General features: G+C 45.5%; 1 long non-coding RNA gene across 2 annotated transcripts; it reads left to right on the top strand.

Moving 5' to 3' along the window:
• Positions 1-1,166: 1,166 nt before the first annotated feature.
• On the top strand, positions 1,167-24,049 carry LOC137479187 (uncharacterized). 2 transcript variants are annotated; one of them, XR_011002026.1, is made up of 4 exons: positions 1,167-1,339; positions 13,947-14,152; positions 20,571-20,733; positions 23,774-24,049. It is a non-coding gene; the product is annotated as an uncharacterized lncRNA (long non-coding RNA). The 2 variants fall into 2 exon arrangements; XR_011002027.1 differs by lacking the exon at positions 1,167-1,339 and adding an exon at positions 13,342-13,571.
• The last annotated feature ends 30 nt before the right edge of the window (positions 24,050-24,079 follow it).

Below are 24,079 nucleotides of genomic sequence, written 5' to 3'. Positions count from 1 at the left end.
CTAGTATGAATGTGAAGCTCTGTTCTGGATCCAGCCTTTCTCCAGTGAAACTAGCTGCAGGTTTTCTCTTGACACCTACAGGACCATATCCAGAGTTCTTCTGACTCTCAGCACCCAATATCTGTGGTTTGTGAAACTCAGCTTGAAAACGAGGGAGTTCCCTGCTCCCTAACACAGACAGGAGCAGTGAGTTTCATCGTCCTCAGCTGCCTGAGTACTCAAGTGACCTTTCCTAACCTCTAAACAGCTGTGAGGGGAAAACCAAAGCCCTCTTGCTGAGGGAGGAGGAGGAAGTTCAGGCTGTTTATGTATAGTTATGGTTTCCTCTGTTTTTTCCTATTTTGTGTTGTGCCTGGTGGGGTTTTTTTTAAGTTGCAGAAAGCAGATTCGCAGGACTGGCAATAATATTCACTGAATATGCTGGAAAATATTGTTATTTGTTTTCTCAGGATTCAGGCTGTGCTTGTGTATTTCTGAAATTTGGGCTTCTATAAGGGGTCTATGAGAGGCCCAGGACATGTTCTAGAATACAAACAGAACAGAATTGTACAGGATATAAAATGTTTTGGTTGAGTGGATGCTTGAGTGGATATTTTCAGTTCAAGACAGGTAAAGACCAGTTTCAAAATGAAACATGGACAGCACTTTTCTATCCAGTGTCTTTGCTGAGCCCATTTTCAGATGCTTGGCTCTCTTGGCATACTCTTTATTGTGGCTCTGGTCAAAGGCCTCTCCTCCCACTTCTCTCTCTAGTTCCTGTCACATTTAGTTTCTTATTTCCAGCTACTGCCTGGCTCTGTATCTCCAAGTGACACATAGAATACCTAAACATCAATGCTGGTAATACATATCGTGATTTTCTGGGTTCCTTTACAAGGGAGGGAGAATGGGGGTTTCTTTCTGTTCAAGCAAAGCTCAAGCACACAAGAGCCTCACCTTTAATACCTTACCAGATCTGCTCTCTCTGAAGTTGCTGGTCATGCCTCTCCTTGTCAGCAGCACTGTCATGTGCTTTCACTGCCAGACAGGTGAGGGAGTTCATCTGGCTGGAAAACTATTTATTGTTTTTCTCTGGTAGCTGACAGGTGGATCTACTGACTTGGGCCTGCTCTGCGGGCAAGAACTGGCATTAAGTGGGTACATGCCTTTTATTTGCAGCCCAGAATTGAAAGTGGCTTAAGCCATTTATAATTACCACACCTATTCTCACTTTCATTCTTTTTAAAGGATGACCATAGAAAAATGACTTCTTGTAGGTCCAATCACCAATTCCCTACATGGAGGACTTCTGCAGCCCATTGCTGAGGGTTAGTAAGAGCTGGCTGCTGTCAACATCAGTGTAAATCCTGTATCTTATGTTCTTGTTTTCAAGCTCAGGTCTTCAACAATGTGGCTACAGTTGGTTTTGGTGTGTTTTGATGTTTTTTTCAATGAAATTAGAGATTCTGTGTTCAAAAAGCTGGGAACAAGTGAAAAGCAAGAAAGTCTGCAGCATCTGGGAGGTGTAACAACACCGGGGTGTTGTAATACTGTTTGTAGCATGTGAGGGGGAGGTGTTGAGACACTCAAGGGGAAGAGACAGACTTGATCCTGCTGAGAGCAAGAGACAGAGAGGCCCGGTGTGTGGTACACCAGCACTGCTGAGCAGCCCTGCCTCACCAAACAAAGAACCCTGCACCATCCGCCCGAGGGCTCAGGGGAAACCCCGGGATCCCCAGCCCCTCTCCCCTCTCAGGGAGTCTCTCTCTCTCTCTGTGCCCTGTTCGAGAGCCGGGCTGCTGCTGCCCGGAGCCCCATCGCGGGTAACTCTGCCGCTGCTGCGAGTTACTCGCCCCATTGCAGCCGTGCAACCCCTGCCAGCCGGGACGGTTCCAGCTACAGCTGCGGAGTTCTGGTACATCTCATCTTCCACCCCGGGATTTTGCTCCTTCCCGCTGTCCCAGCTTGCTGCTTCCAAGGGTCCTGCTGGGACAGCGGCGTCGGCTGCCCCAGGGTTTGCGAAGCAAAGCCTCTCCTCCGTCCCTTCGCGCCACTGCCCGGGCGGGCCCCGAGCCCGCAAAGGCGCGCCCCCTGCCGGCGCGGGGCAGCCATGGCACCGGCCCCGCCCGCGGGGAGCAGCAGCGCCCCTGCCGGCTGTGCGCGGACCTGCAGCGCAGGGGCGCTGCTTACAGAGCGGGACGGGGCTGCGCGGGGCTCCCTGGTTTACTCTTCCTTTCTTCTCTTTCTTGTTGCTTGTTTGCCTTGTGGTGCACATACATCCTACTAAAGAACTCTTATTCCTTTTTCCATACCTTTGCCTGGAAGTCCCTTAATTTCAAAGCTATAATAATTTGGAGAGAGGGGGTTCGTGTTCTCCATTCCAAGGGAGGTTCCCGCCTTCCTTGGCAGACACCTGTCTTTCAAATCAAGACAGTGATCTAATAACAAATTGGGAGATTTTTTTGAGATCACTCAAAAGGATTTTATTAGTCCAGACCTCATAATAAAGCCTTTTAGCCGAAATTGAAAGAGGCAGCCTAAGTCAGAGCTGTCCCAAGGTCCCTGAGCTCAGCATCCCTCAAGGTTACTTCTACAGTGTTAATAAAATCACAGAATCAGAGACTGCTCTGAGCTGTAAGGAACCCTAAAGATCATCACATTCCAACCCTCTGCCATGGGCAGGGACACCTTCCACCAGAGAGGTGTATGTTTCCTGCACAGGGTAAATGAGTCCCATTTTTCATGTTTTAGGGTACTGTTTTCTTATGGTGGATACCTGGATATGGACTTTTGGAAGGTCTGGGCTATTTCGTGCATCCTCTCATGACAATGTGTATCTCTTTGGCTTAGAAGAGAACTGAAACCAGGGTTCACCCTGTGTTGGTTTTGTGCTTGCAGCTGGTTTTGTGCTTGTGCTTTGCTTCCCAGGGAGTGTTGGGTAGGTGTTTACCTCAGGCTGTGGAGTTAAAACACAGCCCATCTTTGGAGGTAAAGCCAGTGACCTGGAGCATTACTGTACCCTTGAAAATGAATCTACAGGCTCTGAGGACTAGTTCTGTAGCACTGATTGTCCTCCTTGTATTACATGTGCTCTTAAACAGCATCTGCCTCTGGTCTTGGAGCTCCAAATCAATCTCTGATCTTTTTGAGGGGTGAAGTGCACCTGGAGGGTTGTGGAATTGTACTGGTGTTGGTATAAGCCAAGGATGAAAGCACTAGCTGTAAGGCTGTAACTCTTAAAGCTGCAATGGCCAGAGTATTATTTTTCCCTGAGAATAATCTGAAAGAAAAGAAATGTTTATGCTGGCTTTGGAATGTTTCAGTCCAGTCCCAAACCACTGACCTCCTAAAAACAAAATATGCCAACACCTCTCTGAAAAAGGCCAGTCCCCAGGCATGTGCTAATACCAGCCAGTTTGCCTGAATATGCACAAATAATAAATAAAAAGAGCCACATGTCTGGTTGAATCACAGAGCAATTAGGAACCTTGAATGAAGGCTTGCAGATGCTACCTTTGCAGTTTATGGTTTGCACATTCCTGTTCCTACACTTTATAAGGACTAAATGAGAGTATAAGGGCTGTCAGCATATCCTGCTGGCAATAATATTCGAATATCCTTACTTTTAAGAGCTCTATTTTGAATAACTGCTTAAATAGTGAAAGAGAGGAATTTCGTGCCTTCTTGTTGAATCAGCAAAGCCTTGAAATCTCCTGTTGCTTTTCTCTTCTCAGTTATTTATAGCTTGGGTAGTCTCCTCCCCAACACTTCACTCTTGGATCCTGTAAATCCAGATAAGAGTCATGCAAGACAGAAGAATTCATGATTATATGAATGACGAAAGCCCCTGAACTCAAAGGTTTAGACTTGCATTGCCTGTGTCACTTTGTTGCTTCCTCTGGCTCCTGTAGCCTCAGTTCTCCCTCCAGCCTGACACAAGAGGTTTTCTTTTTCCCTTCACCCTTTCAGGTGTGCTCCTGCAGCTCAGTGCTGCTGCAGCTCATGGCAGCTTCTCCTGCAAGTCTCCTTGTTTAAAGTAACAAACAGCTATGAATTCTGCTCTGCCCTAGCAGAGTAGGCAGAGAAATATTAATTGGAGTATCGACATGTTAATTGCAGTATTGACAGCTTCAACATATTGGAAGGGAATAGATGTACAATGTAAATGGAGAGGTGCTCTCAGAACTGTGCTTGCTCTTAATCCTGGTGCTGTGGAATTGAGGATGTTTGCTGTCCGTGGCACGTGGTGGCTGCCAGTGTGCTGAGGAAGGGCTCTGGATTGGATGCCTTCCTCCTGAAGGCTGCAGGAGATGTCAAACCAAAGAACATGGAACGTATCACAGTCCTCAGAACCGTATGGCTTTTGTCTCCCCACAGAAAACTACCACTGGAAAAGCACTTCATGGTTTAAGGCAGCAGCAGGATTGCTGTGGCCTTGCTGGGTTATTTTGCTGCTGCAGTGGAAGGAAAGAAGTGAAGTGTGTAGGGCAGGATCTGCCTCTGCTTTTATAACTATTCCTGGCAGCAGGATCTGCAGTCCAGTCTAAGTATTTCCTTTTGGTTTTTCATACCACCTCCCTCTTCCCATCTTATGGTGGAAACAGAGCCATTCCTCAGCTATTGAATACCAAAGTCCAGTTTCCTATTAAGCTTCTGTGGTGGAAAAAAAAAAAGGCTTCCAGGAAAGGGAGCACAAGGAATCCCCATCAGGAACAGAGGCAAATCTGGCAGTGTGGCTCCAAGGCCTGGAGGGATGGGCATTGCACAGAGCTCTGCTCCTGGAGATCAAAATTCAGCGCTTCAGCTTGGGCTGGATTTGCATGTGCAAATTATTCACTAGCACTTCATTTTGCATATTCTCACATGGTACTTCTAACAAAACACAGAGCAGCTCCTCTGTGGGTGTAGGAGCTTTGTTTGTGTCTGTCATTTCTTGGTACCAACCTGCAAATAGAGGTTTAGTTCCAGATTTTGTCTTTCCTGGGCTACTCACACCATTATTCCCTAACCCAGTGTTTAACATACTTTCAGGGTGATATTTTCAGGCAAATATTTTACCTTAATCCACTAAACTACTAATTTAGAAGTAGAAAAACACCAGCTTCTGGGGTTTAGTCACTGAAATTTTCCATGTGTTGTCAATGGTAATTGCAGGGCACATAAAGATTGATTGGCAGGGGCAAAAAAGCTGCTCATTCCATTTCTTATTTATCAGAAATTAAAAGCCAGCTTGCCTTTGTGTATGACATTTGTGATGGCACAACTCAGGGCCAGCACCAGGTTCCAAGTCGCCCAGCTGGCACAGAGCCCTCTCAAGGAGCTCTGGTGATGCAGCTGATGGCATCCTCACCTTGCAATAGTTGTGCCCCAAACTAGCTGTGCAGCTATTCATATACTCCTACAGATGGGTCTTTTTTCTTGTTTTAAAATGCAAATGCATCTCCATTCAAACAGGACAGAGCCCAAGTGTTTTTCCAGCAACGTCTGGGAAACCGCATTTACTGAGTTAGAAACTTTGGGTTTAAGGATGAGATGGCTGGTACCTAACTTAGGTGCCAAAGATTGTTAGTTTGCTTTAGGAAGGGGAACAGCTCTTCACAGACTGCACCAGGAACTTGCACAGCACCCCAGTTCTGCTCCTTTGGAAGTGAGCTGCATTATTCATATTTCTTACAGAGTTACATCAAATGTATTGGGATGAGCCCTGCTGTGTTTGTCTCACAGAAGGTATTCCTGAGGGAAAGGGGCATTTCCCTGTGCCCAGTGTGTGCCCAGGGCTGTGCCTGGGGGAAAGGGGCATTTCCCTGTGCCCAGTGTGTGCCCAGGGCTGTACCCGGGGAAAGGGGCATTTCCCTGTGCCCAGTGTGTGCCCAGGGCTGTGCCTGGGGGAAAGGGGCATTTCCCTGTGCCCAGTGTGTGCCCAGGGCTGTGCCTGAGGGAAAGGGGCATTTCCCTGTGCCCAGTGTGTGCCCAGGGCTGTGCCTGGGGGAAAGGGGCATTTCCGTGTGCCCAGTGTGTGCCCAGGGCTGTACCCGGGGAAAGGGGCATTTCCCTGTGCCCAGTGTGTGCCCAGGGCTGTACCCGAGGGAAAGGGGCATTTCCCTGTGCCCAGTGTGTGCCCAGGGCTGTGCCTGGGGGAAAGGGGCATTTCCCTGTGCCCAGTGTGTGCCCAGGGCTGTACCCGAGGGAAAGGGGCATTTCCCTGTGCCCAGTGTGTGCCCAGGGCTATCCCTGAGGGAAAGGGGCATTTCCCTGTGCCCAGTGCACACCCAGAGCCTGAGAGGGGCAGCCAAACAGGCTGGTGTGTCCAGTCTGGCATTGTGAGGGAAATAAACAGGCCTTGGGGGAAAATGACTGATGGAACATTTCCTACCCTTTTCATTTACAGCTTAGCATATCAGAGAGACTGGTTATCCACCAAAGTATGTGGCAGTCCTGACAGACTCTCCCATAACTTTCTCCTTTAGGTTTCTACCAAAAAAAAAAAAAAAAAGAAAAATAAAAACCAACCAATCAGTCAAACAAACAAAAACTTTCTTCAAACCTGGCAAGGCCTGGGAAGGCCTGCCAGAGATCCAGCCCTGCCTGCCTGGGGTCAGCTGCAGGAAAGGGCCAGGCTGGGGCACCAAGTGAGGGAGCCCACAGTGCCCTGGCAGCACCAGCAGGGGCAGGGCCAGCACTTCTTGGGTACCTGCTGTGCTCAGCACCCAGGAGATCACATCCCAAATCCGTGCCAGGCTTGGGGCTCCTGGTACAGAAGAGGCTAAACTGAAGGGAGTCCGGTGGAGAACACCAAGGTGCTCAGGGCTGGGGCACTTGCTCTGTCAGAAGCTGAGAAGAGGGAGGTTGCTCAGCTTGGAGAAGAGTCTGCTTTTGGGGAAGGTCACAGCAGCCTCCAGTACCTGTGAGGGTGTTATTGAGAAGTTGGAGTTCCTCACTCTAATGCAGAGTGGGAGGAGCAGAACTTAAACCTGAGAGGATCAGACTGGATACAAGGAGTGACTTTTCCCACATGAGGAAAATCAGACCTTGGAGGTTTGTGCAATCTCCCCTCTTTGATATTTCCAGGACCTGCCTGGTCTGACCTCAAAGCTGACCCTGAATGGGAGCTTGGACCAGAGACATCCTGAGATCCCTTCCATCCTGAATGATCCTGTAAAAATTACAAATTGGAAGGATCTCTGGAAGTCATCAGGAGATATCAGCTAAAGTTCAGCTGAGTTCTTAGTATCTGCAAGGATGGAGACTCCACAGCCTCTCCAGGTGACTTGTGCCACATTTTAAAAATTTCATATTGTAATCTTCTTTGATCTGATAAATTGTTTGTCTCTCACGTGTTATCACAGTACCCTTGTCTTGTTTTCTCTCTTCCTTCCCTGCTATCCCATGGTTATACAAAGCAGTCACAGGATGAATTCATGGTGGATCTGCAGCTCAGGGAGCAGCCAGGAGGGCGGAGAGAGCAATGCTGGAGTGGTGCAGATGCAGTGCTGGTACTTGAGCTGCGTTGGAGCTGATACACATTTATTGGGGATGTGGGAGCTTACATTGCCTCAAACAATGCTACACCACTCCAGGACACTGGCTCTGAGTGCCAGTGGTGTTTGGCTGTGCTTCAGAAGTATTTTTACTTTGGAAGTGGCGTGTACATCTCGAATATTGCACTTCCCACTCTGCATTGCACTTAACATTTCTCTCATATGGCTGACATGTAGCTTAACAAATCATTATGTGGTATCTGGGGAAAAGAGGTCAGTGGAATCACAGACATTGAGGATCATTTCCATAATCTTCATTAATCCTTTCCTTTGAAGTAAAAATATTCCAAATGGCAGTAAATGTCCTTACAGGGTTTTGGCACCAGCAGCCAGCCTGGGGTGTCTTCACATCCATTGCTGCATATGAATAGATAGGGGTGAATAATCTGGAGCAGTGGGTTTCAGTTCCACAGGGACAGCAAATAGAAAGCAAAACGATGGCTTTACATGAGAGCCTGTTAGGACCCTGTTGGGAATTTTTCTGTAAATAGTGCCTTATTTCTCTCAATCATCTCTACAAAAATATAAAATCCAGCAGGGCTGGCATATAAAATCCTGACTGGTGAGAACTATAAATGATGATGATAAATACAGATGCTCTGAGGGCTGGAGCCCCTCTGCTCTGAAGCCAGCCTGGGAGAGCTGGGGGTGTTCATCTGATGAAGAGAAGGTTCAGGTGAGACCTCAGAGCCCCTTCCAGTGCCTAAAGAGGCTCCAGGAGAGCTGGAGAGGGACTTGGGACAAGGGATGGAGGGACAGGATGAGGGGGAATGGCTTCCCACTGACAGAGGGCAGGGCAGATGTGATCTAAGGAAGGAATCCTTGTGAGGGGACCCTAGCCCTAGAGAAGCTGTGGCTGCCCCTGGATCCCTGGCAGTGTCCAAGGCTGGGTTGGATGGGGCTTGGAGCAACCTGGGCTAGTGCAAGGTTTCCCTGGCCATGGCAGGGATGGAACAAGATGGGCTTTCAGGTCTCTTCCAACCCAAGCCGGTCTGGGGTTCTATGATAAATGCTGTTTCTTTCTAGGAATGGGCATAGTCAGTAATTAGGGTTATTTAAGGTGGTCACAGCTCTGTGGGATGAGAAGTGCTGTGTTGTGATGGACAGCTGTGCATGTTTTGAATAACTGTGAGAACCCCAGCAGGAGGAAAGGGAGCACCAACCCTTTGGTAATTGCTGTCTGTGTTAATGAATTAGCTGCAGCTGCCTGCCAGGAAAAGCAAGCAGGGTGTGGAGGGAGGGTCGATATCCTCTGGGAGACCAATTACTGTGACTGGTGATTAATAGCCAAAGGTTTGGTCAGCCAGGCCCTTCTGGAGGTGTGATGAGGCAACTCTGCTCTTGGCTTTTAGCTCCTTAAAGGCAGTAACTGGCAAGAGGGGCTCCAGATTGAGCAGTTTTGATTCAGGTTGGACAGTTTACACCTGTAGACAATACCTGGGAGATGCAAAAGGCCAGGGTAAAAGGAGGAATGAGCTGATGAGTTGCTGTGTCTGTGGGTGATGGTGCAGCAGGGTTAGGGGTTGCTGCTGGGAAGGAGGAGCAGCTTCTCAGACAATGTGTGACTCCCTTGCTAACAGAGTTAGCCTGAGGGAGACTGGAGTTTGAGTCTGTCTAGACTTTTGCCCACTAAAGATAGTACCCACTTCTGTGGAAATTGGCTGTTGAGACTCAATGGAAATTCTGGTGGTTTTCCCTTTTCTTTAAGAAGCTGGAGACAGTGAATTTTCCTTCACACTGATGATGCAAATCATAATTAATAGTTAATTGGCAGTCTCCTTTTCACCCAGACCATCCTAAGATTCTATGAATTAGTCCATTTGTGTGTAACCCCAGCTAAATTCTCAGGCTGCCTGCAGGAATCCTTGAGCCAGGTGTGTTTTACCAGCAAGCTCTGAAAATATCTGTCCTTTTTATTCTCTTGAGTAATTTAATCAAACTAACAGGGTTTTTCCAGTGCAGCCCGACAGGTCTTTTAATGCACTATGCTGAGCAGATTTCACAATGAAGATTTTATGAAACAAATAGAGAAAGATTAGGTAAATGCAAGTCCTCCTTTCTTTTGGCTGATTAATATTGTTGAGATTTAGGACTCACCTTTGCAGGAACACTCAAGCAATAATTTAAATTAACTAAAAATGTGATTTTAACATGTATTAACATGTAGTCAAACTGTATTAAGCCTCTAGGTGGTTAATTGTAATCAGAATTAATCTGGCCTTAATTTGATATAGCTGACTTAATTTCCAAGGTCAAATTAAAGTTACTTGACTCCTGAATTTCTATGAGGAGGTGCTCAAAATGTTTTCTCCTATCTTGAAGATCCTGCTTTTCTAGGACAGTGAGTCCACTATTACCACTATTCTTACTTTAAAAATATTTATAGTCTCTCATACTGGTTTGGAGAGAGTTAATTTTCTTCCCAGTGCCTGGTATGGGGCTGTGTTTTGGACAGCTCTGATTTATTTCTCCTGAGCCACTTGGCAATGTCTGCAGCATCCCTTGGTTCACAGCTTCCTACCTAATTAGCGCTGCTGCAGCTGGGGACAAACAAACAGCCTTATCAGGGCTGTCCTCAAGGTGCAGGATGCACTCAAGGTACTGCTGATGGGTGAAGCTCACAACTTCCACATTCCCAAAGAGTTTGGATTATCATCACAAAGTCTGGATGTTTATCTGAAATGTATTCAAGCCATTCCAGCCCCCTTGGGTCTGCAGATTTAGGTTAGAAATCTTTGACGTAAGACTCCTGGTATTTCCTGCTCCTGACAGGGCCAGATAGGCTCAAGTGTCCCTTTGAGGTGACATTTGTCTCCTGTTTTCACTGCTGCTGTGGGGTTATCAGGTCAGCCATTCTTGGATTCGGCTGCAGGAAGAGACTTAAACATGTTCTTGGTCTCAAGTATAAAGCACAACAAAGCCTAGAAAATGGGCTTTAAAGGGATGAGAAGGACAATGGGAAAATTTATAAGAGACAGCAAGGGATTGTGACAGCAGGGGTGCAGGGGCTGTTGTGGGAGGACAGACATCTGCAGATCCTGGGCCTGCTTTGTGGGACAAAATGAAAGTTGCTTATGAAAGATAAGATAAGCGAAAGGATTGATTAAGAACATAAATGAACAGTAGAAAGTGCCTTCATGTTCAATTTAGGGTTACATTAAGGTTTCCCAAGACAGAAGGAATACAAATAATGTATACAAAGGACTAGAAATGATAAAGAAATCAATCCAGCTGTGTTGAAGATCAGGAGGGAAGAAATCCCAATTTACAGCACAAAACACAGGAGCTCTAAGGTTACTTATTACTCTCTTTTTTGCCTCAAAGAGCCTGTCATTTAATTAAGCCTCGGTCTTCAGGCTTGGGGGCACTGGGAATATGTTTTGTGCAATTTCTGAAATCACAGACCTACAGCTTAGGGCAGGATTTATGTGGGAGTCACCCTAGGATCAAACTGCTGAGGAGCCACAAGGTCAGGCGCGTCTAATCATCCCCCAAGGATTTAGGAAGCACCTTGAGAGAGGACACTGACAGGAATTCTCAATGCAACCATCCTGCCTGAGGCTTGGGCAAAGAAAGATGCAGTTGTAGGGCAAAAAATTAATCTCAGCCCAAGTGAAAACAACAAGGAAAGTAATTTCCTTTGTAAATCTAATAAAAATGTTTAAAACCAAACTAACTATTGAAGAAGCAGCTGAAAATTGCCTTTGAACTAGAACAGCTTTTATGTAAAGGCAACTTAAGTCTTCTGTGTGATAAAGTAAATAACTTTTAACCAAATAGATATTATTTTAATCTAGTCCTTGAAGTTAAAAAGTTAACTTTCTCTGTGATTTCCCCATTTGTGACAGCCCCTGGCTGTGTTTTTACTGTCGTAGCAGCTTCTGGCAGACTGCATGTCTCTCACATTCACTACAAAGTAAACAGGAATTTTTTCCAAGGGTAGCTGGCTGGGCTCCAGTGGAAGAATTCAAGTTATTAATAAGTTCTGGTAGGCTCATTTCTGCTTAATATGGTCTGTTTTTATTGTAGATTTTATGAAGAAAAAAAAAAGTGTGAATTTTTTTAATCCCCTGGGATTGTTTTCTTCAAATGTGTGGGAAATGGCCTCCACCCCAAGCCCGAGAGCAGTTGTGTTGCTGTTTGTCCTGATAATGTTCACCTTTTCCCACCTGAGGCCTGACAGCTGCCAGGAGGTTCCCAAGATGCAGACAGCACATGCTGTGCTATTTTGAAGACAGAATTGCTGCTTCACACAGAGAGCCATCAGTATTCTGGTGAAGAGCTGCAGAGTGTGGCCAGCATGGGCCACCCTGCACACCCCCCTTCCCAGGCACAGGCGGCAGCAGCAGGAAGGGGCTTCCTTCTGCATGGATAACCCTGGCAGGAAAGGGAGAAAAGGCCTTTAGGGGTTCAGGCAGATTCAATACTGAGGAGACACAGCAGGGCCAGGTGAATTTTGCTCAGTGCCATGGCACTGGCAGGTCCCAGGTACCCATCCAGCAGAACTGGGCTTTCCCTGCTCGTCCCTGGGTTGCTCTCTGGGTTTCCTTTGTGGTTCTTTCAGCTGGAGCTGGGACCTGTGGGAGTACATGGGATCACTCCTGTCTAAGGAGAGAGCTGGGGGCCTGTGCCAGCAGGGGAAAAGCTGGGAAGCTGGAGGTGAGGCTGTCATAAGGACAAAAGGATGTGAATTGTCCAAGCATAAGCTGGAAACTGCATGGAGGCTTCCAAGCAGTAATGAGGTTCTTAGCAGATTTCCTGGGAGGAGGAGGAGGGAACTCAGTGCATTAGGAAAGGGATTATAATAATGATACAGAAATACTGATTGTGCCAACTGGAGAGTGAATTTGGTGAACAGGGAGATCCATTTGCAGCTTAATTTCCTCTTAATTTCCTTCTATAGTTGTAGGAGTACAGCTATGGAAGCAAAGTGTAACTGAGGAGAGGAGCAGAGCTTCATTGACTCTGTGAAATGGGTGGGTTGTTAAGCCAAATGCAAGTGTTATCATGCCTCTAACCTCCATCCTGGATAAATCAGCTGTTGTAATTGGAAACAGCACCACACTCAATGTGGTTTGCATGTTAATGTGTGAAAATTCAGGGCAATTAAACCAAATAATAAATCGAGTATTTAACTTTAAAATGGGTAATGTTTCTGTAATGTCTTTTAATTCAACATTTCAGGCTGCTTTACCATCCAAATTGTCTTAAATATTGCAAAGCTCAGAACGTAAATTGCATTTTACCTGGCTGTGTGTATGGAGAGTGCAGAAAAATGGGTAATTTCTCCCAGGTCACTCCAAGACAGCTGTATAAAGGTGAGCCACAGACCCTTGTAACACTCCATTTTTAGGTGGGAGACACCCTATGGAAGTTGCATGTAGGGAATGAAGGACATTGGATATGGCATGTGGTTGGTGAGGGCCTGCTGGGGAGCCTCTTGGGATGTTTGTGGCTCATCAGCTGGGCAGAAAATGGTTTTCTTTATCTGCCCTGTGGTTAGAGTCAAGCAGACAGGTTAACTCAGCTCAATTTGTTCCAATTCCTCTCTCCCCAGTCTCTGTTTTTCCTTTGGCTGTTCCGTGCCCGCCTTTTGTTTCCGCTCTGGTCAGAGAGGGCTTTAATTTCACATGAAAGAGCAGATTGATGTGTGATGCCAGGGATTTACCCAGCATTGCTGGCATACTCAGCTCTGCATTTTGGCTGCCTGTATGTATTTAGAAATTAGAGTATTAAAAAAAGGGGGAGACTATTCCTCATAAAGCGGAGCTTTATGTGGCTCTTTGGCATGTTCAGAGCACTGTCTAGACGTCATCTAAATAATCTTGTGATCTTTCCAGGGAATGGAAATGTAAACAGAGTTATCTCTTTCCCTGACACTGAAGTAAACTGCTCAAGGTCAGCAGTGGGAAAGGCTCCCCTTCCCTTCCCACTGCCTTCCTTCTGAAATCCTGGGTACAAATCCCTCTCTTCAGGTTTGGGATGGATGAGAAAGGAAGCAACGTGTGGGGAGAAGGCAGGAGGCAACAGCTCAGAGATGAGAGTTACCTGTGGGTCTGTGTATGGGATTAAACATTTCAGTGCACATCAACTACTGCTAATTCATGTCAAGCAAACCTCATTTTGATGCCTTTCTTAATCAGGAAGGGAGTTGTAAAGAAATCCCTTTGCCTTTCCCCATTCCCTGGAAGAGTTGAGGAAATGAGTAGATGTGGTATTTCATGATATGGTTTAATGGGCACTGTGGGATTTGAAGGATGGACTTGATGGCCTTGGAGGTCTTTTACAACCTTTGTGATTCTGTGAAACCAAGGCATTATTTTTCAATATTACTGCAACTGCAACTGCATCCCACAGAACTGATAGGATTCTTCTACCAGCAAACTTTGAGAAGGGTGTACTTACTGACTCTTCCTGTTTGCCCCTCAGTTTAACATCTGTGTGTGGAAATGTATTGTACCTGGAGTGCAGATTTTGTCCATGAGGAGGGTCCTGAGCCTGCCTTGGAAGTCACACTGCATCATTTCTGCTCCTAGGACACTGACTACTCAGCTCCTGCACCAGGGAACAATGGAAATTGTGCCTTTGGCACCATGATTTTTGTGCCAGAAAGCTTTACCCAAAGGTGGTCACAGGTCAGGCAATTTTTTTTTATTCCTCTCCTTTACTTTACAAAGAATAGCAGGTGGGCAGAACTACTCCTACATGAAGATGTTCCCTTTATATACACTTGACAACAAAATTATTTTTGAGGCAGGATATACCAAAGATGTTTTAATTATGAGTGGAGTAGATTTCTTTCCTTCTTGTTAAAATGGAGATTTCTGATGCTTTATCTTGGTAAAAACCGTTTCCAATAGATTCAGTAATGGGACACAATGTGGTAAGTGTGTGCCACCTGCCAAGAGCACAACTCAAGCTGCTTGGCTAGTAGAAATGCATTTTTTCAACCTACGCATTTGATGTAGAATCAACTGTCGAGTTCACCTAGGCATGAATTTTCAGGTGAATTTGGACTGGAGGTCCTGAAGCAGTTGGCTGGGAAGCTCACCAAGCGTTCCAGACAGCCCCACTGTCATGGGCTGCTTTTGGCCCTTTCCCTTTTGTGTGCCCCGGCCAGGACTCTTTGCTGATCCTGGCTTGTCTATAAGCCTTGAGAGGTGTTGGTGTTGGTTCAGTGCTATGGTTTCTCCATGATGTTCTCTGAAAGGTTTGTACAGGTTTTTTTCATCTTCTCTTGGCTTATTTGCCTTTTCCTCTTTCAGAGATGTTCACTTTTTCCCTCCCACTAAAGCTGAACTACTAGTCCAATACCGTATATATTTAAGCCTTTCTGCTGCCTGGATAGAGCCCATCTCATTTTTCTTTGAGAAAGATTAAAAATTAATTTTAATTATTCAAAAAGTCACTGGATTGCCTCTATTTAAAGCCACAACACTCTCCCTTTCTCTCTGCTTCTCTTCCTCCCCCCATGACTTTCTTTTCAAAGCACAATAGATTCCTTTTCTTGTTCTGGGTGTTTTCATCCTCTTGTAAAATTCACTAATGAATCCTTTGTGTAAGTATTAGCCTGATCTTTCAAGCAATAAATGGGAACAGAAAAAACTGACAAAGCCAGAGTTCAGGGTTCTGTATTTCATATGAAATAGCATCCTCTTTAAAGCAAGGTTTTTCTGCAGCCATGTTGTCATTCCTTTAGGTGTTGCCTGTGAGCTCTTCAAAACCCAGCCTTGCATTATGCTGTTGGCAGAGGTGGGTCTCTCCAGAGGGAGGTGTAGTGTAATAAAAATGAAGTAATGGCTCATTTTTAACCATTTAAACCACCTCAAAACCTCAGTGGATGCTGATGGTCTGCTCATTTGGGCAGGCAAATTTCCAGCTCTTCTGCTGCCTTGTGTCCCTCCCTTCACAGCACCCAGGGTAAATATGTAGTCCACTCATGAGGATTTCAAACTGTAAGATTTGATGAAGTAATCCTTTCCTTACCAGATGGATACTCTTACAAGGTCCTGTAATATAGATGGCACACTGCTGTCATAGCTACAGAATTTCTAATCACAGCAAAAATTAAAGTACGATTTTTAAAAGGTGGCTCCTTCCAGAAACCTCCAAAAGGGCCTCACACTCAGCACATTGGCCATTCTCTCAAGACCAGTGCCTGGCACTTGATCAGTTTTATAATAAAAAATAACCATGGAACCCACTTTATTTTTAGGAAGTTTTTTTAAAAGAAATTCCTTATTTTTGTCCCTAGAAAGCACATTTTTCCTGTGTGAGGTAGGGGGAATGGAGTTCCTCCTAAATAAAAACATCATGTATGTTTGATGTTCTGGTGTAAATGTGTGAGAAGGGCAGGCCTTCCAGTGCCTGAGGGGAACCTACAGAATTGATGGAGAGGGATTTTGGACAAGGGCCTGGAGGGACAGGACAAGGGGGAATGGCTACAGGCTGCCAGAGGCAGGGTTAGATGGGATATTGGAAGGAAAGTCTTCCCTCCCTTCTCTGGCACAGGTTGCCCAGAGAAGCTGTGGCTGCCCAGTGACTCTGGGCCTCCAACAGTTATCCAAAGCAAATTACAAAACATTTCATGTGGCCTTGAATCATGTTAGAGCTTGCAATGGCACAAAATAACACAACTCAAAACCCCACTTGACAGCAGCATAAACACACTTGTGACAATTCTCAGTGTGGTTTTCCCCAAAAGATAGACACAATAGAAGACAGTGGTGTTTGTTTTCCCGCAGTTTTCACACCATTGAATGTTTCATTCCCTTCTTCCCTGGGTATGCCATGGAGGAGCAGTTCCCAGAGAGAGTTCAGTTCCTGTTTGGCCTCTGTTTCATTAATATGTGTACACAAACACACTGACACGCCAGACAATGCTCTCCCTGCAGAGCACTCACACACATCCCTGCTGCCAGAGCATTGTTTTCTACATGGCAGGAAACTATTCCAGAAGTTACTTTGCAGTTATCTGGCAAGAAGTGAAGAGTTATAGATTCCTCTGCTTCCACCCTCATCCTTAGGAGGAGTCAGGGAGATATTTCTGACCTGTTTAACTGGACAAATTCATCACTGGGCATGGGGATGGGGGGAATTGGACTCTGGTGCAAGTATTTTCTGTTAGGACTGAGGGCTGACCTGTTCCCATGTTTTGACAGCCTGCATTCTCTCCTCTGACCGCCTCCTCACCTGGGGAAGAGCTGGAGGCACAGCAGCTAGGTTCCCCTCTGGTGGAAGTACAGCTTTCCATGGGCCAGTAAAGGGAATTAAAGGTCCTACCTTTTAGCAGGAGCTCTGGAGTCATTAAAGCAGGGAAAAGAAATGTCACTAAATTTTGAGTCCATCTCCCTACAAGACTAAGCTAAATTATTCAAATATCATCAAACCTCAGGCAAAATAATTCCAACAGAAGAGGGAGTCTGAAAGGAAGGAGAGGCACAAACAGAAACTGGAGAGAGGAAATGTCTCTGTTAGTCCCCAACCATTTTGTGCTTAGTGTTTCTTGTCTCACATTTTAATGATTTGGCATAAGTGGGGAGAAAAGATATGTGAGGCATGTTGATGCTCATGGAAAGCAGAGTTGTGTCCTCTCTGTATATAGAGCTCATGATGGAGATATGAATGAGAATTTATCTCTTTCTGGAATGCAAAGGATTTAGTGAACTTTGTGAACCTTCCCAGTTCTTTCTCTTCCTTAATACGTGTAATGCAGCTTTGACTATGGAAGTGCAGATAATCTGTATTAGCTGCTGGTGATGAGTTTTGTTTTCAAAATAATTTGAATTTCATTGAGCTTCTCTTCATTAGATCAATAACTATTTACTACTTCACAACATTTCCCAATGTGCAGTGTTTTTCAGTGGACAGAAAATGCTTTCCTGCTGGAAAGAGATACCAAGGAAATTTTGACCTTAGCAGCTTGAGTGATATAGGCAGGCTGGGAAGGGAACAACCCCAGGGATGGTTTGGGGAAACATTCAGCCTGCAGATGAGCAGAGATGCAGGAACACTTCTAAGGAAGCAAAGCAGGAGCAAAGCTGCTCCAATACTGGAATGAGATCAATGTTTCCTGAAGAGCTGTGGGACTCTGTGCCCTGGGAGGGTTTGCTCCTCTCCCCCTTCCTGCCCTCCACATCCACAGCCATCCCAAAGTTTTCCTGACTGTTGGGGCAGGTGCTTGTAAAAGAGGAGGAGTGGGCTGAGGAGCAGGGAATTGGATGCACAGGTTCTGTTTGAGGAATGAACTGCAAATTGTGACTCCTGCAAGCCCTTTGGCTGCATTTTTTGTTCAGGAACTTAATGGAAAAAATTAGATCCCTAAATGAAAAACATTCCATCATAGGTGGAAGTTCTGAAAAGAGAGAGACCGTGGAGACTCTTTTAATGTAAAAGTATCATCTGAAAGCAGGGAGACAATAAATTCAATTACCAGTGCACCTTAATCTGAGCCAATTAACAAGCCTATATTCTATTTAATGAAGTGCATATTGTACATTATTATTTTCATTATTATTTTCCTCGTTTGCAAGGTAATTGAAACACCTCTGCTGGTAAATAACACCTGAACCCATACACTAAGAATGGGTGAGTTGGGACTTCTTGCTAGCCTAATTCCAATGTAAGAACCCCAAAACACACAGCTCACAGAGCCTAGTGCTGTGTCTGGGGACCAGCAGAGTATGAACATCCTTGGGCCTGGACTTTCAGGCTGTCTGCAAAAAAGTCTGAATTTCCACAACATAATATCCACCTGGCAATATGAAGTGGGAAAACAAACTATGCTATCCAACAGGGAATGAATGAATTGATCACAGCTAAAGTAGAAAAGTTGAAGGTGTTCCCAGAGAAAGCTGAGTTTGGCATTGGGCAAAAATATAGGAAAAATGCCTGGGAGAAGGAGAGAGGTAGGATTTTACATAAATGACCTTTTTCTGTTCTGAGTACTGGAATAATCTAAGTGTAAAGGAAAAATTGTCATTGAATCCCAGAATAATTTAGACTGGAAAGCATCTCTGGAGACCATCGAGGTCCATCCTCTTGTTCAAGGAAGGTTTAGTTAGGTCTGGTCTTCTTTCATCTGGAAACTTTATATGTTTATAAACATATACATATATAAAGTTTATATGATCAAAATTATATGCAAATAAAATCTCACATTGTCAGTTACTAGTATTCATATTTCCGTGGCCTTAATAGAAAGCTGCTACCAACATGCCAATGTTTGGATTTGCATGTGTATTTTTTTCAGAGCACCACATTAGCAACTTATGGACATATTTTGTTTTTCCAAATTAATAGAAATACTTTTTATTTTAGTTTTATTTTTTTAAATTTATTTCTTGTTTCCAGCTGGAAATTCTGTAACTGCACCCCAAGAGTGTGTGCATGACTTTGTATTGTGAAATATAATTTAATTTCTACTATAATATCCTGAGCAATCCAGTTTTTTCTGGAGATACTGTGATCCTCCCCAGTCCTAGAAATTTACTGCACCTTTGCTCTGCCTTTGTCATCACTCTGTTGCTAACTGAGGCAAAATCTGCATTTCTTTTGGGGGACTACATGTATATATCTGTATATTGATTTATCTATGTGTCTATCACATTTCACCTTAGTTCTATCCCTGTTGCACAATAGAGATTCTCAGTCTTTTAGAAGGAACTACATAACCTGTTTGGGGAAACCCCAAATATATGAATGCACTTTATGCTGCATTTCTGTGTTTTCAACCAGCTAAAAATGAGCCTAAATGGTTCTGTTTTCTTTTCCTCTGCATTACTTGTTACTTTGCTTACAAGTGTGGAGTGTACCTGGGAGTTTGTATTCCTGTGTAGTCATTTGGAGATTACTTGCTGGCATCACTAATGGACAGTAATAGAACAGGTCTGTGTTTCCTTTAGCCAATATTTTAAGGGTTTTTTTTTTTTTTGCCTTTTAATTTAAAATCTTCCATTTTCACTTCACTCACAAAGTGTGACTCAACCTCACATACGCAGTTTATATTTGCCTTTTTATATCTGGCCTCCGTGGTGTTTATTATACCCATTCCTCTTCTTTTCTGCTTCCAGCCAATATAATGCATTTTGATCCTTTGCTTAAATAAACCCTGAGCCTTGTACATATCAAATCTCCTCACCGTATCAGTTCCTGATTTCAGTATGTGCTGTGAGAATGAACAAGATACTGAGCATAATCCCTGTGTGCTTAGAGTACCAAAATGTCTTGTACACAAAGCTGATGGTAAAAGGAGAGGAGCTGGTTGTGTGCAAGACAGGCTCTTGTGGAGCAAGGCTGGTCTTTGGTTTAATAAACGTATACACCCAGCACTTAGGAAAAGAACACCTTGCTTAGCACAGACACCCACCTCTCTGCTGGCACAAGCAGCTTGTGGCTACCTGTTATTCCCCTGTGAACACTTTACCTGTTCATTTCTGTTCCCAAATGGACTTTCATGGATTCCTTTTCTGCTTGCTAGTGAAGGAGCCAGGGAACAGTCCTTGCTCTCTATAGCAAGTAGGGGAGAATTTGTGCACTTTGGAATCTGGGTCTAATGGAACTTCTGGGAAGAGCCTGATTCTCTGCAATGGTAATACTCATCACATAGCAATGTAGAACACTTAATTGGGAAAGTTAATGTACCAAATCTGGCTGTGACTTGGTTTTCCTGCTGACATCATGTTTTTGCATTGAATTTAAAGTGAAAATGCTATTTTCATATCCCTCTCCAGGCCTGCACTTCATTGAAGGTCAATGAATAAAAAGCTGACTTATAAGGATGAATATTTTGTATAGGAAAGCACGTAAAACTAGATGAACACAAGGCATAAATCCAAACTAGTTTCTGTAAGGAGCTGAGTAACTGTTTCATGCATATCTTCTTATCAGAATATTCAGCATTTCAGAAAGGTTTGTGCCTCTAAACAACACAAGAGATTTTTCTCTCAATTTTCTATTACTATTATAGTAGGGCAAGACTTTAAATATTAAATTGCAGTCTCAAAACTGCTCTTCATCAGCATATTTGTATTGATTAAAAAATGAACATTCCAGCCTTTGACTTACCTGCGCAGGAAGTCAAAGGCAGTGAGAGGAAATGAACATTCTCTATTGCCCTCTGCTGCAAGTGCCTTCAGGAGGGGCTGGAAGGACTGTCTCTGAGATGTGGCTGCATTTGGATTCCATGATTTATCAGCTGGAAGTACACAGGAAACAAGTAAGTGATGAGTATGTTACAGCTATTTTAAAATTTTTTTTTTTGCATTTTTTTCGTTTCTGTTGGCCTGGCTTTTTTGGAAGCATATGAATGCTCTCAAGGTAGGAGGTCTTCACAGTGTGGACTCTTTTTTATTTATCAAAGTTTTTATTGTTATGTGATCAATTAAATCTGAGATGTGGAACCAGTTATAAAACATAAAGAGACTTGGGTAGTCTGTAAGTGTGTGTTCAGCCATTGCCAGGGGGGTTAAATAGGAGCAGATGGTGGTAGGGGTTAGGAGGAACAGTAGGTTCTTCCCAAAAGAATGGGGCATGGAGATTGACTTTATGGATGTAATGGCCCTGAAGAAGTCACAGCAGGATTTCTGGGGGTTGTAGCATAAATAATAATCTGTTGTGCATTACACATACCATATATTTAATAGCCTTTGGAGGAGTTGCATATTTTGTTTGCCAATTTGTCAACCACTTATATTGAAAGAGATTATTCCTCCTGAAGGAGACTTTCTGTATTTAATCAGATTATGGCACAAAGGTCTTTAGTCCTTTCCAGCATTTGGAAAAAAATACTATTTCCCACTACATTTATATACTTAATTCTTGAGTCTGCATTAGATCCATGGCCTGTTATTTCCTATATATAGCCTATTTATAATCCCAGTTAGAGATATTACAGCTGCTTCAATGCCAAAGCAAAAAAATCAAACACAAGAGTATTAAATCTAATTTTCTGCCCTTCATGTAAGACAAAAATACAATGTTATTCAAGCTAAGGCAAAAATGTGGGGGTAGTTCGAACAATTCGGGTTGGCTCAGCTGTTTCTAATTTAACCAATAACCTTCTGAAATTCCTCAGAACTGTAGGTTTTGCCTTTTTAAATGGGGAAAACACCAATGGTTTGGAGGTTTGCCATATGCTTGAAATGTTTGAAAGGATAAAAAGGTGACCCAGAATGTTTGTGGGCTGTTTGCTCGGTGGCAGTTCTGGTAAGGCAGGGCAGGCAGCTCCAGACAAAGGAGGGCAGAGCATCAGCAAAGCGCTGCAGGCTGAAGATGGAGCTGATGCGGTCGGGGGGGTTTGTGCAATGCAGGCTTTGTTAATGGCTTTAAGCTGAAGCAGGGCAGGCTTAAGCTAGCTATTAGGAAACAATTCTTGGCTGCTGAGGATAGTGGGACACTGGCACAGGTTGCCCAGAGAAGCTGTGGCTATCCCATCCCTGGAAGTGTCCCAAGGCAGGTTGGACGGGCTGGGAGCAAGCTGGGCTAGTGGAAGGTGTCCCTGGGCTAGTGGAAGGTGTACCTGGGCTAGTGGAAGGTGTCCCTGGGCTAGTGGAAGGTGTCCCTGCCCATGGCAAAGGATGGCACTGGATGGGCTTTAAGATCCCTTCCAACCCAAACTATTTTATCATCCTACGCTTTCAAAAGCAAAGCTTTCAGCCCCAAGACATCAATCCCTGACTCAGAATCTGTGTCACAGTGTGTAACTGTGTCCAGCCACACAGGTGTGTTTGCGAGCGCAGCGCACGGCTCCGCCCTGCCGGTGCGCGGCTGTGCTCTGGCCCCGCCCGGGGGGCACTGCCCGGCCCCGCGGCTCCCCGTGTCCCCCTGTGCCACCCCCGTGTGCTCTGTGCTCCCCGGGCAGCCGGGCCGTGTCCCCCTCGCACCGCCAGGCGAGCCCGGGGCTCTTCGGGCAGGTAATTTGGGCTTTCGGGGTAATTGCTGTGATTAGCGTTGTAAAGACCTCCACCTCGTGGCTGTGCTGTGCAATGAGCCGGCAGCACCAGGCATGGCTGGATTTTAACTTAGCAGTCATGCTAGGCGCTTTGCACGTTTTGCTTACTTCCCTAATCAGCCTTTTGGGGATCTTAAAACCATGTGAGAGGAATGTGAGGGATGGTGTTAAAGCAGCGGTGTCCTGGGCTGTCCTTTGACCCGGTCACAGAGTCACAGAGTATCCTGAGAGGGAAGGGACACACAGGGATCAGGGAGTCTGACCCCTGGCCCTGCCCAGACACCCCAACAACCCCACCCTGTGCATCCCTGGGAGCGTTGTCCAAACCCTCCGGGAGCTCTGGCAGCCTTGGGGCCGTGCCCATTCCCTGGGCAGCCTGGGCAGTGCCCAGCACCCTCTGGGGAAGAGCCTTTCCCTGATCTCCAGCCTCACCCTGCCCTGGCCCAGCTCCAGCCCTTCCCTGGGTCCTGTCCCTGGGCACAGAAAACAGAGATCGGAACTGTCCCTACGCTATGCCTTGGGATGAGCTGCAGCCAGCAGCTCTACCCTCAGTATCCTCCAGCTGAGCAAGCCAAGTGCCCTCAGTTGCTCCTTGTATGGCCCCTCCAGACCTTTCACCATCTTCATGTCCCTCCTCCAGATTTTTCTCAAGGAAGTTGAAAAGAGGAAGAGGAGGATGCTGCTTGCATTCCTTTGCACACTTTAACCTCTAGCGGACCTTAGGCAGACTCGAGAGACACCGGTCTGGCCTGGCCATGCCCAGGTGCTGCATGATCCTGTCTCTGCACCCCATGAGGCACCTCATAATGCAGATCAGGACTGCATCAGGCTGTGGAACAGGTGGCTTTCTGGTCGGGCAAGGGGAAAAGCAGCTGAAATACCTCAGATGGCAGCAAAGAGTTCAGATACAGGCTGGTTTTGTAAATGGCTGAGAGGAGACACTGAAAACTGCTTGTAGAAACCTTTTGACTAGATATGGCTGGCCAAATTTAGACATTTTAGAATATAATAGAGTATTTCAGTTGGAATGGACCACATCAACCTAACTGCCTGAGCACTTCAGGGCTGACCAGAAACTACAATGTGTTGTTAAGGGCATTGTCCAAATGTCTCCTGAACACTGACAGGCCTGGGGCATCCACCAGCTCTCTGGGAAGCCTATTCCAATGTCTGACTACCTACTCAGTATAGAAATGCTTCCTGATATCCAGTATGAACTGCCCCAGTACAGCTTTGAACCATTCCCACCCATCTTGACCCTGAATCCCAGGGAGAAGAGCTCAGTACCTCTCTTGGCCCATCTCAGGCTGCTCCTCAACCTCCTTCTCTCCAAACTAGACAAGCCCAGAGTCCTCAGCTGCCTTTCCCAGGACCTGCCTTCAGCCCTGTCACCCTCCTCTGGATGCATCCAAGGACCTACACATCCTTCCCCAGTGCTGGGGCCAGCCCTGCACATGGGGCTCCAGGTGAGCCCACACTGAGCCCAGCAAGACCATGCCCTTTCTGCATCAGGGCTGGGTGTGATGCCCCCAGGATGGGATTTGCCCTCTGCTCTCTTCTCTCCAGTACTTCAGTGAGATTCTGGCCACCTCATGTGACAGAGAGAGCAGCC

The sequence above is a fragment of the Anomalospiza imberbis genome, chromosome 9 (assembly GCF_031753505.1).
Source record: "Anomalospiza imberbis isolate Cuckoo-Finch-1a 21T00152 chromosome 9, ASM3175350v1, whole genome shotgun sequence".
In the NCBI taxonomy this organism is placed as follows: domain Eukaryota; kingdom Metazoa; phylum Chordata; class Aves; order Passeriformes; family Viduidae; genus Anomalospiza; species Anomalospiza imberbis.
The sequence above is the reverse complement of the archived record's forward strand: the minus strand, read 5'-3'. Positions and strand labels throughout refer to the sequence as shown.